Source organism: Lactuca virosa, chromosome 3 (assembly GCF_052849685.1).
Source record: "Lactuca virosa cultivar CGN04683 chromosome 3, Lactuca_virosa_CGN04683_v6, whole genome shotgun sequence".
In the NCBI taxonomy this organism is placed as follows: domain Eukaryota; kingdom Viridiplantae; phylum Streptophyta; class Magnoliopsida; order Asterales; family Asteraceae; genus Lactuca; species Lactuca virosa.
Genome location: NC_136428.1, coordinates 47,908,803 through 47,926,251, shown reverse-complemented (window position 1 = coordinate 47,926,251; position 17,449 = coordinate 47,908,803).

Here is a 17,449-nt window from a genome sequence, read left to right as displayed (position 1 = left end):
ATTGATTTTCAATTATCAATTGCATTGATAAAGAATATTGATTACAAATTTCATTCCAATTGCTAGATGATTTTATTAATTTATAAATGACATTGTAGATTGCTTGATGAAATATAAATGAAATCATGATTCTTGTCAAAAAAAAAAACTGGAAATCTAGATGTTGATTCCTCGAGTGTGATATCACCCATTTTTCAGAACCAATTAAAACACTTTCTTTACGCTTTATAAATTGAAATGCGGAAATTCTCAATTAAACAAAACATTTTTGAGATAACAAAAGTTATTTTATTTTATTAAAAACCTTCAGCATGTCATCGTTCATATCTAAACATACATTACATCATAAATATTAAAAGGTACTGAAATTGCTTATTATAGGCACATTTCTTTATTCCACTCAACATCCTAGCTAGGTTTCGACAGTCTTACATCCGCTACCTGTGATGCATAAAATGAGTGGGTTAGGTTTGGGAAAACCTGGTGAGATGCATATGGTTTTCAAGCCCATGATAATCTAATGATAATAAATAATATCATTCTTGTAACCAATAACGTCAAAAGTATACATATATATATATATATATATATATATATATATATATATATATATATATATATATGAAATCTTGACCTAAGACTAACTACCCAACCCAACCGATTCTCACAGATCATAAAGCACGATTATTTGGAGGAATCACCCAACCTGATTATTCATTCAGGGAATTGTTTGACTACACCGTTAGGGGAGTTCTTGGTCAGTGTAAGTCGCTTAAAGGCAACCAATGTTCAGAGATTTGATAAATATGGCATCCCATTTTATCTACGTTCATGGGTTATAAGTCAGTGGTAGCAACATAATTCACTAGACCGCCTAGAATAGTCAAGTGTTGTCATCTACTCTGGTCGATGACCCAGACATACTTGTTGGTTGTCTGATCTGGACCCACCATTTATGGTCATCCAAGAAAGAGGAGGAATATGACACTCCGCTATCTGATCTCACACTCTATCCCATAATGAGAAATGTCTAATGTCCAACTTATTAGGAACTAAACACATTTTTACAAGTCTTATTATAACTAATTCAGACTTATGCTAAAGACAATCTAAGTCCAATACAGATCCTAATCCAATAATATTATCATATTTATACAAGAAGCACATAACTCAGATAATACAAGTAAACATTTAATGTCGCTTATAAGTACTAATACTTTTAAATTAATATTATGTTCTTAATAGTAACTACACACTCACCTGACAATGTGTCTAGTGATTGGTGAATCAGGCAGAGCTTCTCCTTACACCTTTTCTAATAGTCCTAGATGTATATAGTACTAAGTCTTAGTAGTTTCATGATTATTATGCTACGGGTTTAGATTCCTCAATAATCCCAATGAATACTGAGAATTCTATCAAATTAGGATCAGTTAGGCAGGAAAGTTGGGAGGCATGACCATTTCGGCGTATAGCCTTTCTGAAATCCAACAACCAAGTCAACATAACCATTCTAGACAATTCTCCCGTAAGTAGATCAATCAGTATAACGACATGGAGTCATTGATAAATCTTAATAATAAGTTCCTAGTAACGACTTATAACTATAATCGTAAATTATACGGAAGCAGAGTAAGTGTAGCTCCCTTACAGAGTGCTCTTGATGAAAAACGGGAACTAAAAGGGCAAAAAACTTACTCGGCAAATTCTACTCAAAGGTTACAACTAGTTGAGCACTCAGGGTATCACAGGGGTTTTCCGCAGGCTTAAACTAAGGGAAACGTGCTAAAAGTCGAAGAATATCAAGAGAGAAAGAGAGAAAGTGTGTAGAGGTGAGGATTTGGACTAGAGATTGTTGGCTATTTATAGGAGCGAAAATCGACTTGTGCACCACACACAGGCCAGGTGTGCGCCGCGCACCTGACTTGGTCGGCCTCTCATCGCCTGACATGTGTCTGAATATGGATGGGGTTGTGTGGCTGCTTCTAGAACCCTCTGCGCGGCGCACAGGCCTTTTTTTCTAATTTTCAAAATTATGTATCGTCTTCATACGAGCTCCATCTTTAACATTCTTTATATCCCTAGAAATATCTCAACGAGATCTACAACTTTCCTTTACACTTTGTCGACTAGTTTTGACTTTATTTTTCTTCACACAGGCTTAGTCTGTTAAAGCCCGAGTAAAATGTATAATTTTCTCACCCGGAGTCCGTTTTCGACAGACTTTATATCGTTGGACTCCTATTAACGAGATATTCAATTCTCATTTAGATTGTTTTGGCAAACAATCAATCGATCAAAAATCCGATTTCTAAGATGTATACTGATACGCTAAATCATAACTTCCTCTCACAAAGTCAGATTTAAACGTTCTATATATGCATGCTCTCGGTTTAACGACTACTTCGACTTTTATTTATATTACTTAAGCTAAAAAGTATTTTATCAAATTGTGGCTTTTTATGATACGCAGAGTCGTTTCTGTTTAATCGCGAAACTTCGAAGAAGCATAACTTCTTCGTTCTAAGTCGGATTCGGACGATCCTTATATCCTCAGAATCTTTATTATATATACTACGACTAGGTTAAGATTATTTGTCCTAAATAATCTTTTATTTTCGACGCATATTTTAATCTTATTTATTTTATTATTAAATATTTATATAATTTACCTAAAATATCATATAAAAGACACAAGTACATAAATATATGAATAATGCTTTTTTATTCATTCATATATAGAGATTACAATAGTTGACCAAAGTGATTACAGACCACGACTAATCTAGCAGGAAACATGGGCGTTACATCGAGCCCTAGGTAAACACGGTTTGGTCTTTTCCTTTTGGACTTTCGATTGGAATTAAAAATGTAACACCCGTTTTCCAGGATGAAACGAATTAGGGTTTCAAGGAGTCAGAAGGTGGAATTTTAGAAGAATTGGAGCCTCACGACGTGAGATGGGTTTAAATGAAACTTCTGATTGGGACTGGTCTCACGATGTGAGACATAGAGGCTCACGATGTGAGAACTGATGCAACTTCATCTAATGATCTTTTAGGGTTTCCTTCGTATTTAAGCACCTCTAAACCCATTTTAGGGTTCATCTTCAGCCTCCAAACCCTCTTTCACCTCATAAAACCATATCCTCCATCCTTTGATTGATTCTTGGTCATTTTGGATCCTTTCTTGGTTTGAAGAAGAAGTAAAGAAGAAGAAGAAGAATAAGAAGAAGAATGAGATATTTTGTAGAGGCTTGCAAGGGATCATCATCATCACCTCATACTATTTCTGAACCCTTGTAAGGGTCAAAGCTTCCACCTTTATTGTTATATGAGGCTAGATCTAAGTTTTGTCCCACTTTCCTCCTTGGTTGAGCAAGTCTGAATGAATGAAAACCATAAAGTTGGCAATTTTTTTAGTTACAAGGGCCTTAAGAGTGTTATGGAGTTTAGATCTAGTGAATGGTTGGGTTTTGGAATCTTGCATGAAAGTCGGATGTCTTTTTTTAATTTTTGACCCAAATGAGATCTAGACATGTATTCAACATATATGTCTTAAAAGCATCGACTTTCAAGTGTATTATGGAGTTATAAGACCTTCTAGAAAGTTGGAGGTCAATGCTTAATGGGTTAAGGACTTAAAAGTTGGACTTTTGGCTTCAGACTATTCTCACGACGTGAGGAGTGGTTGATCACGTTCTGATGAGTTTCTTGGGGCTCACGACATGAGGAAAGGTTGCCCATGTCATGAGGTCAACTTAGGTGACTTTCCTTGATTGAGTTGGCTAGGTGGAGTCGGGATGAGTTGGAAACAGACCGAGTGTGCTCTCACGACGTGACCAAGGGCTGGTCACTACTTGAGAATGAATAATTGACATTATGGGTTGTTGACTTTGACTTTGACCGTTGACTTTTGGCATGGGTTGACTTTTTGGTCAATCTCTATTTTTAGAAGGTAGACTTAGGGTTTGCCTTGTATGGATTGTTAGGAAGTGTTTTGCACCCATCTTTTGGCAGAAGAGCAGTTAGCTGTGGTCGACACAGTTTTGAGTTGTGTGTTAGTCGGCTTTGTGATTCAGGTGAGTCTCCTCACAGTACTTGCAGGTCGAAGGCACCAATGCCGGCCCATTGGATTATGTTATAGTATGTTAGTTGTCTTTGTGACTCTTGCATGTATTGTATGTGTTTGTATGTATACCGGGCGGGGCGTGATGAGTGTGTTGGGCGGGGCTCATCGCATGTTATTGATAAATCTGTTTTGGGCAGGGCCCGATGGTTGTCGAGTAAGGCCCATTGTATGTATGGTATGTGGTATTTTGGGGAACTCACTAAGTTTTGTGCTTACGGTTTATGTTTATGCTTTTAGGTACTTCTGGTTCGAAAGGGAAGGGTCAGACGTGACTACACAGCATCCCCTAGAGTTTTCCGCATTGGCAATTAATGAAATTACTCTGATATTTAAATAATATATTCTTTGATCGGTTTTGGAACAACTCATTTGTATGATTTATTGTTTTAAAAACAAAAAATTTACTATGAATTATTGGGACATTACAAAAAATAAGCGATGAACTGTATAAAATACTGATATAATTCGAAAATTTATATGGGTCGGTTATAAATGGATAGAATCGGTGATAATCCATACTCAACCTTTTCAAATAAAACGATGAGCGGGTACGGGTCGTTAACGGGTAAACGAATCAAAAAATACGCTCTAAACCCATATAATTTTTAAAGATGTGGATCAGATCAGGGCCAAAACTAAAAAAAACAAAAAAACATCAATATTAAATAAACTTCCACCATCACTTCAATTCCATCAAACCTTTAATCATCAATAATTTTTCCTTTGTTCTTATAAAAATTATTTTTATTTTTTTAAATCATGATATTAATAGTATTATTTATTATTTTTTTATTTTTTTATTTTTATTAAAAAAATCTTTTTTTTTGAAGTTTTATTCGAATATATATATATATATATATATATATATATATATATATATATAATGTTGTTTTTTATTTTTTATTTTTTTACATTTTGTTCATTTATTTTTTTAATTTTTTGACATTATGTTTGTTTATATTATTCAATTTTAATTTTTTGACATTTTATTCGTTTATCCAAAACCCGCTCATAACAAAACCGAATCATTTGAATTCGTAACTTTTTTACAACTCATAAACGTTTTTTTTGTAAAACTGTTTGTGAAAAAAGAGTATAAAATTTATGTTCAACATTAAAAGAAGATAAATATAAAATTGAAAAAATAAGAAAAAAAAAGTTATAAAAAAATATGAAAAACGTTAAGTACAAGCATGTATAAAAAATTAAAAATATTAAAATGTTATAAAACATTCAAAGAAAACTTGAAAGAATCAAATAAAAAAGTTTTAAAAGCATGAAAAATATTAATAAAAAGGTTGTAATTTTTTTTTAAAGTTTGATCGTTGTGTTCGAATACACTATTTAATGCTAGGTTAATTCAAAATGTTTATATCTAATCCGAAACATGTATGGAGTTTTAGATAAGCTAATCGTAATCCCTAAACGGTTATATTTTCTTTTAAATAGACACCGTATGTTACCATCTATTTAAAAAAAAATAAGTAGTAAATAAATAATAAATTCATATATATATATATATATATATATATATATATATATATATATATATATATATAGCGTGCCTTCCAGACTTCGTTAGAAATACCAAAGACGATAGTCGAATAGCTAGCCAGGCGGCCGACCAGGCCGCCTCGTTCTGTTTCCAGCTCGCATTGGATCATCCCTCGATGTCCAACATCCAACCTGGAACGCGTGCGGGAAAGTCGCCAGGCGACAAATGAGCACATGTTAACTCCAGTGAGGGTGCATGCACCACTACCATGGTTAAGCCAATCACGACTTGGATAGGGGAACAATTGTACGATCTATCAATCAACGCTTCTATCCCGATGGGGGTCTGACACCCCTGTCTCCACGAGTGGGATCCGTTCCAAGAACTTCAATATAAAAGGCTACGCGCCTCCAACGGTAAAGGTATCCAATCATACTCTCTAAGCCGTATGCTTTACTACACACTTATCTTTATCAGAGGCTAACTTGACCGTCAGAGTGTTCTCCTGGGATCCCTCCCGAAGATCGGCTAACGGTTCGTTTCTCTCTTCTTGTGATATAACACTCTGTCAAGTTTTGAGCCAACCGAAGAGAACAATCCTTGGAGGTCTGATATTACATCATTGGCGACATCCATTGTTGAGACAGCGATACAAAAAGTTGATTACAAGAATTTCAATAATGGCAAACATCGGAGAAGGCGACTCTAGTGGAATAACACGAAGTCCTGTGCAACCAATCCATCTCTTGAACTGGTATCCGCAGAAGCAGCCCAATCCAACACTCCGTCCGCCGCACACTCTCCAACATCAGGGAAGTCGATAAACCAATTCTAGGTCCCGTCCCTAACTCTGACAACTAGAACACCACCCAACCAGTCTACTATAGTTCCCGTATCAACTCAAGTATCGATCCCATACCTCCCAAGCCTAGGGTTGTCACTCCAATTACCACAGACGGGACAACAAGTCGGTATGCAAACGCTGCCAATAATGATTTTTCAACCGACTTACGCAACTCTAATGCCACGACCATCAGTGGCAGCACCGCTAAACAACATATCTGATGTCTTTCCACAACAAACAACATTCAGTTCACCACTACTATTTAGTAGGTCCTCCCTATACCCTAACATGCAACTATATAACATCAACACACAACCATTCCTGATGTTCACCACTCCCCTAAATAACATCCATCAACTAAATTCTTTTCCGTTTCAACAAGCCTTTTTCATTCCTAATCATGGAAGCACATATTTGGTGACAACTGATCAACATACCTCCTCATTCATACCAGAACTACACAGATACAAAATGCTTACTACCGCCAAACTCCCACACTTAAAAATATACAATGGCACAACCTTCCCAGTTAGTCATATAGATGTTTACGAACTATATATGTAATTACTAAAGTTAGATAAGAGGTTTTGATGCATGCATTTCCTTACCACCCTCGATGGGAACATCGAAGCGTGGTTCAAAAGCTTAGCTCCAAACAACATTATAAGTTTTTCATAACTGAAAAGGCTATTCCTCATTAACTTCATGTAACTAAGAAAATACAAAGGAGACGTATGAGAAATCGTAGGATGTAAACAACATGAAGGGGAGTCGATTAGAGATTATTCCAAGCGTTTCAATGAAGTCGCGCTCGATGTCCCAGAAAAAACTAATCACCTCGTCACCGAAGCTTTCACGCATGGCCTCCTACCTCGAACACTATCCAATAAATTCCTATGGAAGATACCTATCACTAGACAAGAGATGAACGAGAGTGTACAACGATACATAAGACATGAGGAAGGAACAGCTGTAAAAGAGGCATATCTCAAGGCGGCATCCACTTAGAAAGGAAAGTCGAAAGACCAACACAATGGCCACCAGTCAGACCGTGGGTATAGAAATAGAAGAGGACGCTTCCACAAACCTTGCCTTCCTTACCAAAGGGATGATAGACAATACAGACGTCCGGATATACTAGCCATTTCCGACAAAGCATGGATTACCTAGAAATTTCCAGATAGGCAGGTAGATAAATCAAAATATTGTGAATTTCATAAATGCCAAAGCCATGACACAACCGAATGAAGTGTCCTAAAGAAGTAGATAAATGAATGCATACGTCAAGGGAAGCTCAAAGAAATAGCCAGAAGTCTAAGAGAGAAAAAGCAACACCAATAAGCCAGCATCAAGACCAAAGAAAGATGAAATCAAGAAAACAGGACAGGAAGTGGAGATATTGACCATCCGAGGCCGATACCGAATGGTGACAACACAAGTAGCGGCACAAAGCTGATTCGAAAAAGAACTACATTTCTCCTCAAAAGACCAAATCCCCCCAAACTGGGGAGGAGACGACCCACTGGTAATACAAGCTCGGATAAAAAATACCATAATACATAGAGTCTATGTAGACGGGGGAAGCGCGACATATATCATGTTCGAGCATTATTTTAGACAGTTACCTCATCAATGGAAAGGACTCCAGCCCTCCGTAAGGAGGCTAACAGGATTTGCGGGGCACAATGTCACACCCCTAGGAGAAATATTCCTCCCGTTCACACTCGAAGATATATATAAATAAAAAAGAAAGACAATGTTACTACACTTCGTAATCGTCAGAGTGACGTCCGAACATAACATCATCTTGGGAATAACGATGATCAAACACGGGGCGGTCGCATCCATTATTCACAGATTAATCAAATTTTCTGTAGAAGCCTACGTGGCAACAATCCAGGCCATTACAAAAAAAACATTGAAAGTAACCAGATCATGGCCCCAAAAAGATCATATGAGGCCAAAAATGGCCTAAGGAGGAGGAACCAAAGGCAAAGGTGGTGCATGAAAAATATTCAGATCACAAAGTCATAATCGGATCCATACTCCCCCCATCAACGAGGGAAAAGCTACTCCACTTGTTGAATAAATACATGCACATTTTCGCATGGGAACATATTGATATGGTAGGAGTAAGGCGAGTAATCATAGAACACAAGTTGAACATCCAGCCTAGAAGTACGATTGTAAAACAAAAAAGGAGAGGACAGGCGGATGCCAGAAACACCACAATAAAAGCAGAATTGGAAAATCTAGCAAAAGCAAGTATCCTCAGGGAAGCCACTTTTCCCTCCTGGATCGCCAAGCCGGTCATGGTCCAGAAACATGACGGAAGTTGGTGGATGTGCATAGACTACACAAAATTAAACAATGTTTGTGCAAAAGATTACTATCCCCACCCCGAAAAGATCAGAAATTGGAATAACTAGAAGGATTCAAATGGAAATGCTTCCTGGACGCTTACAAAGGTTACCATTAAATATGGATTCGAAAGGAGGACAAGGAAAAAACAACATTCTACATTGATCATGGAGCATTTTACTACCATAAAATGCCTTTTGGACTCAAGAATGGTGTAACAACTTACCAACGATTAGTAGACAAAATCTTCAAAAATCAAATCGACAAAAACATCGAGTTTTATGTCGATGACATGGTTATCAAAATCACTAACGATGTGTCTTTGCTACGAGATATCGAGGAAACCTTCAAAACACTAGAAAAATCACAAATTAGGCTAAATCCTATAAAGATCACATTTGGGGCAGAAGAAGGATAATTCCTAGGATACTACATCACGAGAGAAGGAATGCAACTCAATCCGAGCAAGATCAAGGATCACCTGGAGACCAATCCTCACCGCAACCTAATGGAAATGCAAGGTTTGAATGGAAAATAACATCACTAGGGCGATTCATTTCCATGTCGGCTGATAAAGCCATACCATTATTCCAAACCCTAAAAGGATGTGTAGACAGAAACACTATTTTAAAACCAGACCGGGCCGAACAGTTCAACCAGTACAATCGAGAACCGGTAGGGGTTCTTGTTCTTTAGCCTCCGAAAAACGATTGTCCATCAAACCATAAAAAAACCAATGACTTTTTGTGAACAGCGGTCCAAGCGGGCTAGTTGAACCGCCTTCATAAGTAATTTTTGTTTCCTTGTTTTGTTTTTCTCAAAAATCACTGGACAAATGAAATTCCCCCAAACTCACAATCTGAAACACTAGACGCACACCCAAACGCTATACCTAATGTCGACTAACTTCCTTCCCTTTTGGTTTCCAGTTCCGTGACTTACTCTCCTTCATCTCCTTCATTGATCGAAACTAGAGGATCTGAACTCTGTTGCATTACTGGTGAGGAGCTAATTTTTCCAGCACTCCTAAGTCCACAGTCCACACTTCCATAATCCAAAGGTACATATGACTTCTTATCCTTCGTCTCTTTCTCTAGTTTCATTTGTATCACTGTTTCTCTTTTATATCTTCTATCACTGTTGAATGTTAGTATTAGATTATAGTTAGATTGTTAAATGTTTGTATTATATTGCATTGTTTCTTATATCTTCTATCACTGTTGAATGTTAGTATCATATTGTAGTTAGATTTTTGAATGTTTGTATCAGATTACTCTGTTTCTTAATGTTAGTATCATATTGTCATTCCATTTTTGATTTATGAAAATAGTGTGTATATGTGTATATAAATGTAGAATAGTTATCAGATTTTTCTATCAGATTGTTGAGCTTGAATGTTGATTTCTAGTTTTATTTAGCATTGTTTAGGATTGTTTAGCATGTTTAGGATTGAACTTATCGGATTTTTGATATAAATATACAGTACTTATCAGTTTTATTGAGAAATAGTGTGTATATAAATGTACAATAATTATCAGTTTTGTTTAGATTGAACTTATCATATTTTTGATTAGATTGTGATAAACTGTAACATTGGTTGTTTGTGTTTCTGTTTAAGATTATGAGTACTCGTTGTTTAAGTTCCAATCCATCCGCAACATAGTCGAATACTGTCCCAGGTGGTTTACAAGTTTCTACTCAACCAAATCTTCGATAAAAAGGATCCTGCTTGGAGGTATATTACTGAAGTTCGAGATGGAGCTAGAAAAAAGTCATATTTTTTTTTTACTTTTTGTAAAAAGTGTACAACAGTGGGGGTATCTATAGAATAAAACAACACCTTGCTTCAGTTCCAGGTAGTATTGCAACATGTTCAGGTTGTCTCAGAGATATAAAGTTTCTCATAAAAAGTTCATTGGATGAAATTGCCCAAAAAGCAAAAGAGAAACGTGTCGGTGTGCTCAATGATACTTTGGGGATGAATGTACATAACATGTATGATGTTGATGATGTTGTTCAAGCACTCACCTAATAAACAACTCAAAAAACAAGGAACGATAAAAGCTCCTCCTACCTCCCAAACACAAACCGTGCCACCTTTTTTCAAACGAGGTATGCATGATCTTTCTCAATCGTCAACTAAAGCAACATTGTAAAGTAAGGAAAGATGGCATGATACAGACTTAGCTCTTGTCATGTGGTTTTATGATTCTTGCATACCTATTAATGCCGTAAATTCTCCCCTTTTTCAAACAATAATGAGCAAAGTCATTGGTATGGGTCATGGATACAAAAGGCCTTTATATCATGTTATGTGTGTCACGTTATTGAAAGATTTGAAATAATGTGTACAACTTATAGTTGATTCTTATAGACGTTACTGGGCAGAAAATGGCTGTACAATTATAGTCAATGGGTGGAGGGATACAAGACAAAGACCCCTTATAAAATTTATGGTGCATTGTGCACAAGGGATTTCCTTCATCAAATCAGTTGTTGCATCGGATATTGAGAGTAATGCCAAAACATTATGCAACTTATTTAGTGAGATTGTTGAGATTGTTGCTCCGCACACTGCAAACTTTTTGTCTCTAAAAAACACCTAAACCTTGTGAGAATATGAGCAAGCATGTTAATCATTAGATAAAAAATAAGGAATCAAGTTAATAGTTGCATGATTTGTCAACCATTAGATCAGAAATATCATCGTAATTCTTGATTCTTAAAACATGTCGTATACCTCTTACACATGTCATCCTCCATTTTGATGTCATATTGGAACCCGCATTGTGATTCTACTTATCAAGCACCATATTGATGAATTTTAGTCAATCTCTTTTCATTTCATGTTCTTTTACAAAACCACTTATAACTTTTATTTCAAAATTAAATGGATATTGACCAAAACGTAAAACAAAAAAGGGTGGTAAAAAAGAGAATAAGAATGCAGAAATGTACACTTGATAGTCTCAATGCATTAGGATGATATAAAATCAATATTATGTTCTATACTTGTGTGTGTGCAAATGGTTGCATGGGTTGCATGGGTGAGAAGACAACATCATGAGACATTAGTAGCCATTTATGGACAAATGAAAAAACAACAAAATAGATCAAAACAAATGGTGTAACACCCTATTTCGAATCATATCATACTTCGGAGCTGTGACCCACAGAATGGTTATCATACGGCTTAGGGAATTTGGGAAAGAGACTTATTCCCCTTTGAGTGTGAGTAATGTAGATTAGGTGATCCGAGAGTTCGGTTGGTGCTTTGGAGCCCAAGGGTATAACCGTAAAGTGATAGTTCAAGCCTTTTATGAATTTTGGATTTACGTACGACAAGTTTTAAGGCAAAGTAGATTTGATAGGGTTGTAGAGCTTCTCAAAACCTTTCCGTGGATATAAAGATCGTCGAAATCGGAGTTGAAACGAAGAAGTTATGACTGTTTGAAGTTAGGGCGATTTTTGGGTCAGCCGCGTACGCTGGGCGTATTGAGTATGCCTGAGTACGTTGGGTGTAAATAGAGTACACTGGACATACACGATCAGTAGCCAAACCCTATTTTCGTGGTTTGAGCCCTATTTAAGCTCCTTAACTTCCCCAAACCCACTCCGTTCTCAGCCTCCACCTCTCCAACACCCTATCTTGAAACCCTAGCTCTATATTGAGCCTTGTCAGCAAAAGGAAGGCGTTTTTAAGTGCTTTGGAGTGTTCTTGGTGCACCTTGGAGAAGAAGGAACTCATTGAAGAAGTGTTTCTTGCATTGGAGCTTGTAGATCCAGACTTTGTTCACCTTGATTTTTCTTCTAGAGGTATAAAGTTTGAATTTTGATGATGAAATTGTTAGATCTAGCTAGTTTTGGGTGTTATGAGCTTTGGGTCACTTTAAATGCATAAAGTTTAGATCTTGAAAGTTTGTGACCTTGTTATGGATAAGTTGGAAACTTTATCCATCTAAACATTATTTTGATTCAGATCTGAATGTTGGAGACATGGACTTAATGGATTAAGTTGAAAAAGATGCACTTTTGGGTCCCTTTGAGACTTAAAGACTAGATCTTGTTTGTTGGGACCATTATAATGGATAAAGTTGGAAACTTTATCCATTACGGAGCTATTATGAACCGTAAAAATGTGATCTTGGCCCTTCTATCCCTTCATTACAAGTGTTGTGATGTCTTATTGGGTTAAGAACTTAGGGTTTTGGACATTAAGCACTTTATAGCCATGCAAAGTCATATAGTTGGAAGCTTTATCACTTAGGACATCATTTTGGGCTTCGATCTGAGTTTTGGACGTAAGGAAATATTGACTTTTGGACCTTGAATGTTAACTTTGACTTTGACCAGGGTTGACCAAATTTGACCTAAGGGCATTTTGGGTAATTTGATTATAGTTTGAGATTTGGGTTCCTGTTAATTGTATAGGTGACCAGTAGAGATAGCTTTTAGAGCAGTGATCGGTGCATCTACTTTCAGGCTGTGAGGTGAGTCTTCCTTCACAGTACCTGTGGGTCGAACACACCAATGTCGACCCACTAGTTTATAATGTAGTGTGACGATTTTCTTTGTGAAAATTGTCAGTTATCCCTGTATTTGCTTGATGAATCTGTGATTCCTGTTATGATATTATGTGGTAGTAGTAGGGGTGAAATAGACCTGATATCCGGTTGAAGTAGACCGAAGGGGATTGCAAGCACCCAAATATTGTTGATACTATTCAGTTGAAATAGACCGAAGGGGTAGGTAAGCACCCAAATATGCTTGATAGTGTCCGGTTGAAATAGACCGAAGGGGTAGGCAAGCACCCATATATGCTTGATAGTATCCGGTTGAAATAGACCGAAGGGGTAGGCAAGCACCCAAATATACTTAGCGGTATGTTTGTTTAGTATGTGGTATTTTGGGGAGCTCACTAAGCTTTGTGCTTACAGTTTTCAGTTTATGTTTCAGGTACTTCTGGTACGAAGGGGAAGAGCCAGGGATGATTGCAGTGCACACACCACATCACTCCGTATATTATATTACTATGATATATTTGGATGTTATTGATACACTTTGATTCACTATGGTTTTGATGATGTTGTCTTGGATAATGATTTTATTAATTTAAAAATTGAAACTTTTAGTCTTAATTTTTGGGACGTTGCATAATGAGTCCAATGTCAAACGAACCCAAGCTCCTGACAACACACCTATAATTCAAATATCCATATGTTAATACATGCAAAAATGTGTTCATGGCTTTATAATACTGTCATTTACAATCTAATGCATTCTTAGTGTATCCAACCACATGCCATCATAACAATATTTCTAATACTCATATACACTCGCAATGCAATGTACAATGATTAATTCATAACATAAAAATAATATATGCATAAATATTTGACAGCATAGAATGTGATGTACTTGGTATCAAGGTTGTAGAAAACGTTTGGCGGAAGCTCGACGCTCAACCGATGCCAAGCGATTAATCAGAGACCATTATATATATATATATATATATATATATATATATATATATATATATATATATATATATATATATATATATCCATAAAAAAGTCATAATCTAGTATTTAATCATTTAAGTAATGAATAAATCGATAATCACATAACATAAAAAGCTCTAGTCGACGTCTAATGGATAAATCGATAATGACATAACATTCATAACAGAAGTGCAAAAATCACAGAGTAAAAACCATACAAAGATTTAAAGAAAGAGGAAAAAGCTTCGTAGAGTGAAACAGAAAGACAATATCACCAATGAAGCATCGATCGAATCACAAAATACATACCTATGTTGCATCGCCTTCTTCTAAGTTGGCGTATGATGGTGTCATCGGTGATGCCAACGTCGGACTATGTCGCCAATCGCCAACGAAGGAACACCAATGTGAGGCCTCGTCGTGTGAGCATAAAGCAGCGATTGAATGGAACTTTTAGAGCTCGTTTCATTTTGGAGCCTTTTTTCTAATTTTGACCAACCATCGACTACTTGAGAGCCTTTTTCTAATTTTTACTTAGAATTTTTTTGTATTTGTTGAAAAATGTTGACTGATTATGCCAATTAGCCCGCCATGAATCGGTGTTGACCGATATTTACCCACAACGATTAATTTGAACGCCAAGCTCTAATCGTAATCAGCTCAAGGTCACGACCGATTTCTTCAACACTATGATATGTTGGTATTAATAAACTATGATATGTTCATAAAATTGTAATCAACCAGAGCAATTTGTCTGTAACAACGCATGAGCCATTATATATTCCATACAATTAAAAGAAATATCTTATGTGCAACAATGTTTAATCCCAACTTACTCTTCACAACTTTGTTACCTAATATTTACCTAGTCATTAACATCATGTAATAGTTTAGAAATAAACATTACAACATTTATAAAATTCACTTACAAAGATAGTGCATAATTTTTAATCAATTTTGTTGCATAGAATTCACACAGTTGTTATAATAGTGATACAAGTAAAAGTTTTTTGGTCAGCATATGACATTTTACTTGATTGTTTTATAACATAAATTTATGTTTATTGAAAAAACTTGCAAACTAAATACTATTGACAAAGGAAAAGATTTACCTTTAACAAAAGGTCAGACCAAAATTCTCCCTCTTCATACTGATTACCATTTAGCTTTTAATCCAACAACATCCTTACTATCATCACTCCTATCATAGATTATGGTTTAAGTTCTACAGATTCAACTTTCATCGCAAAAAAGTGGTATATGGGATCATAGCTTCAACATCAATGGTTGATTTAACACCATCCTTTATTGAATGTCATCACTGGCCTAATAGAGTTTATCCCTTTACCAAAAATATGTTATAATGTTACAGATTGATATGGAAGATTCTAGAGCATCGTGGAAGCCTATGGAATATTCTATATCATACCAGAAGACTCGAGAATATTCTAGAATGACATGGAAGTACCTAGAATGTTATTGAACATTTTAGAAGATCATGGAAGACACAAGAACGTCCTATAATTCTATAGGACATGGTACAACATTCTAGAAGGTAGTAAATAGATATAGAGTATGGTAGATGATTCTAGAATGTTGTAGATGTATCTAGTTAATATGAAAAGTCTATAACCTTCCTTAGAGGAGGTGGTAACACCTATAAATGGGTGTGGAGCTCATTATCTCCAAACCATAAAACATCCAAGAATCCAAGAAACACTCAAATAAAGCAAAATGTAGTAGTCTCTCAAAGTGTAAGTTCTTATAAAGTGGTCTTAATAAAAGTATTTTTGTTTCCTAAATAAAGAATCATGTTCAACAATCTGGTATCAATGCGAGATTTCTTGATAGTGAGAAGAAGTGATTCTCCTAGTATCGTGAGTGGTCTGTGACTCTGCAAGTTTGGTGTCGAAACAAGCTTGTTTGGTATTACCGAGGTACTGCCAACACCATGAGTGATCTCAATTCTCAAAGTCGTCGGAGGAATTTAAGAAACTCAACAACAATAACTACAAAATATGGGCAACGTGTATGGCGTCCTACTTACAAGGACAAGACATATAGGTGGTCACTGGCAGAAGCAAAACTATGCCGCCAGAGGAAGATGTTAATGGCGCTCTACATAAATAGAAAATCAAAGTAGGTAAATCAATGTTTGCCTTGAAGACCACAATCAAAGAAGAGATGTTAGAGCATATTCGTGATGAGAAGACCCCAAAAGAATCATGGGACACGTTCATTATGCTTTTCTCAAAGAAGAATGATACGATATACAGCTTTAGAGAACGAGCTTTTATCAATCTCATAACGTAACATGAAGATTGCTCAATATTTCCATAAGGTCAAGGCGATATGTCGGGAGATTACTGAACTAGATCCACATTTTATCATTGCAGAAGCTTGAATGAAGAGGATCATCATCCATGGACTGAGGCTAGAATATAGAAGCTTCGTTACTGGTGTAGAAGGATGGCCCGTTCTACCATCACTTATAGATTTTGAGAATTTGCTATCTAACCAAGAAGCCATGGCTAAGAAGATGGCAGACATCACATTGAAGAGTGAAGATGAAGCGCTCTATACAAGTAAAAGTCGAAGGAATTTCAATTCATATGCTAAATAAGGATACAAAAATGTTGACAAAGGGAAGAGTCATTAAGGAACCTCACAACCAAGGAGATCTCAAAAGAATGAAAATAAGAGTTCTCGGGGGGGGGAGGTTTGAAGGAAATTGCAACAACTATGGAAAGTGGGGCCACATGTCCAAGGATTGTTGGTCAAAGAAAAAATTTGTCTAAAGCAATGTAGTAATTTCCAAAAAGGAAATAGGAAATGAATTGGATGTTGAGGCACTATGTTCCATAGACGAGAATGAGACTAAAAGGGGAAGGCTAATATTCATGGAGGCCAAGTAAATGGAGGATACACCAAGACATTGGTAGATACCGGTCATCTCATAATTTCCTTGTTGGATATGAAGCTAGGAATTTGGGCATTAAATACATGGAAAATCTAGGTCGGTTGAAAGCCATCAACTCTTTATCCAAGCCCATCCTTGGTGTTGCATATGGAGTACCCCTTAAGATAATAGAATGGGAAGGCACAATAGACTTCACA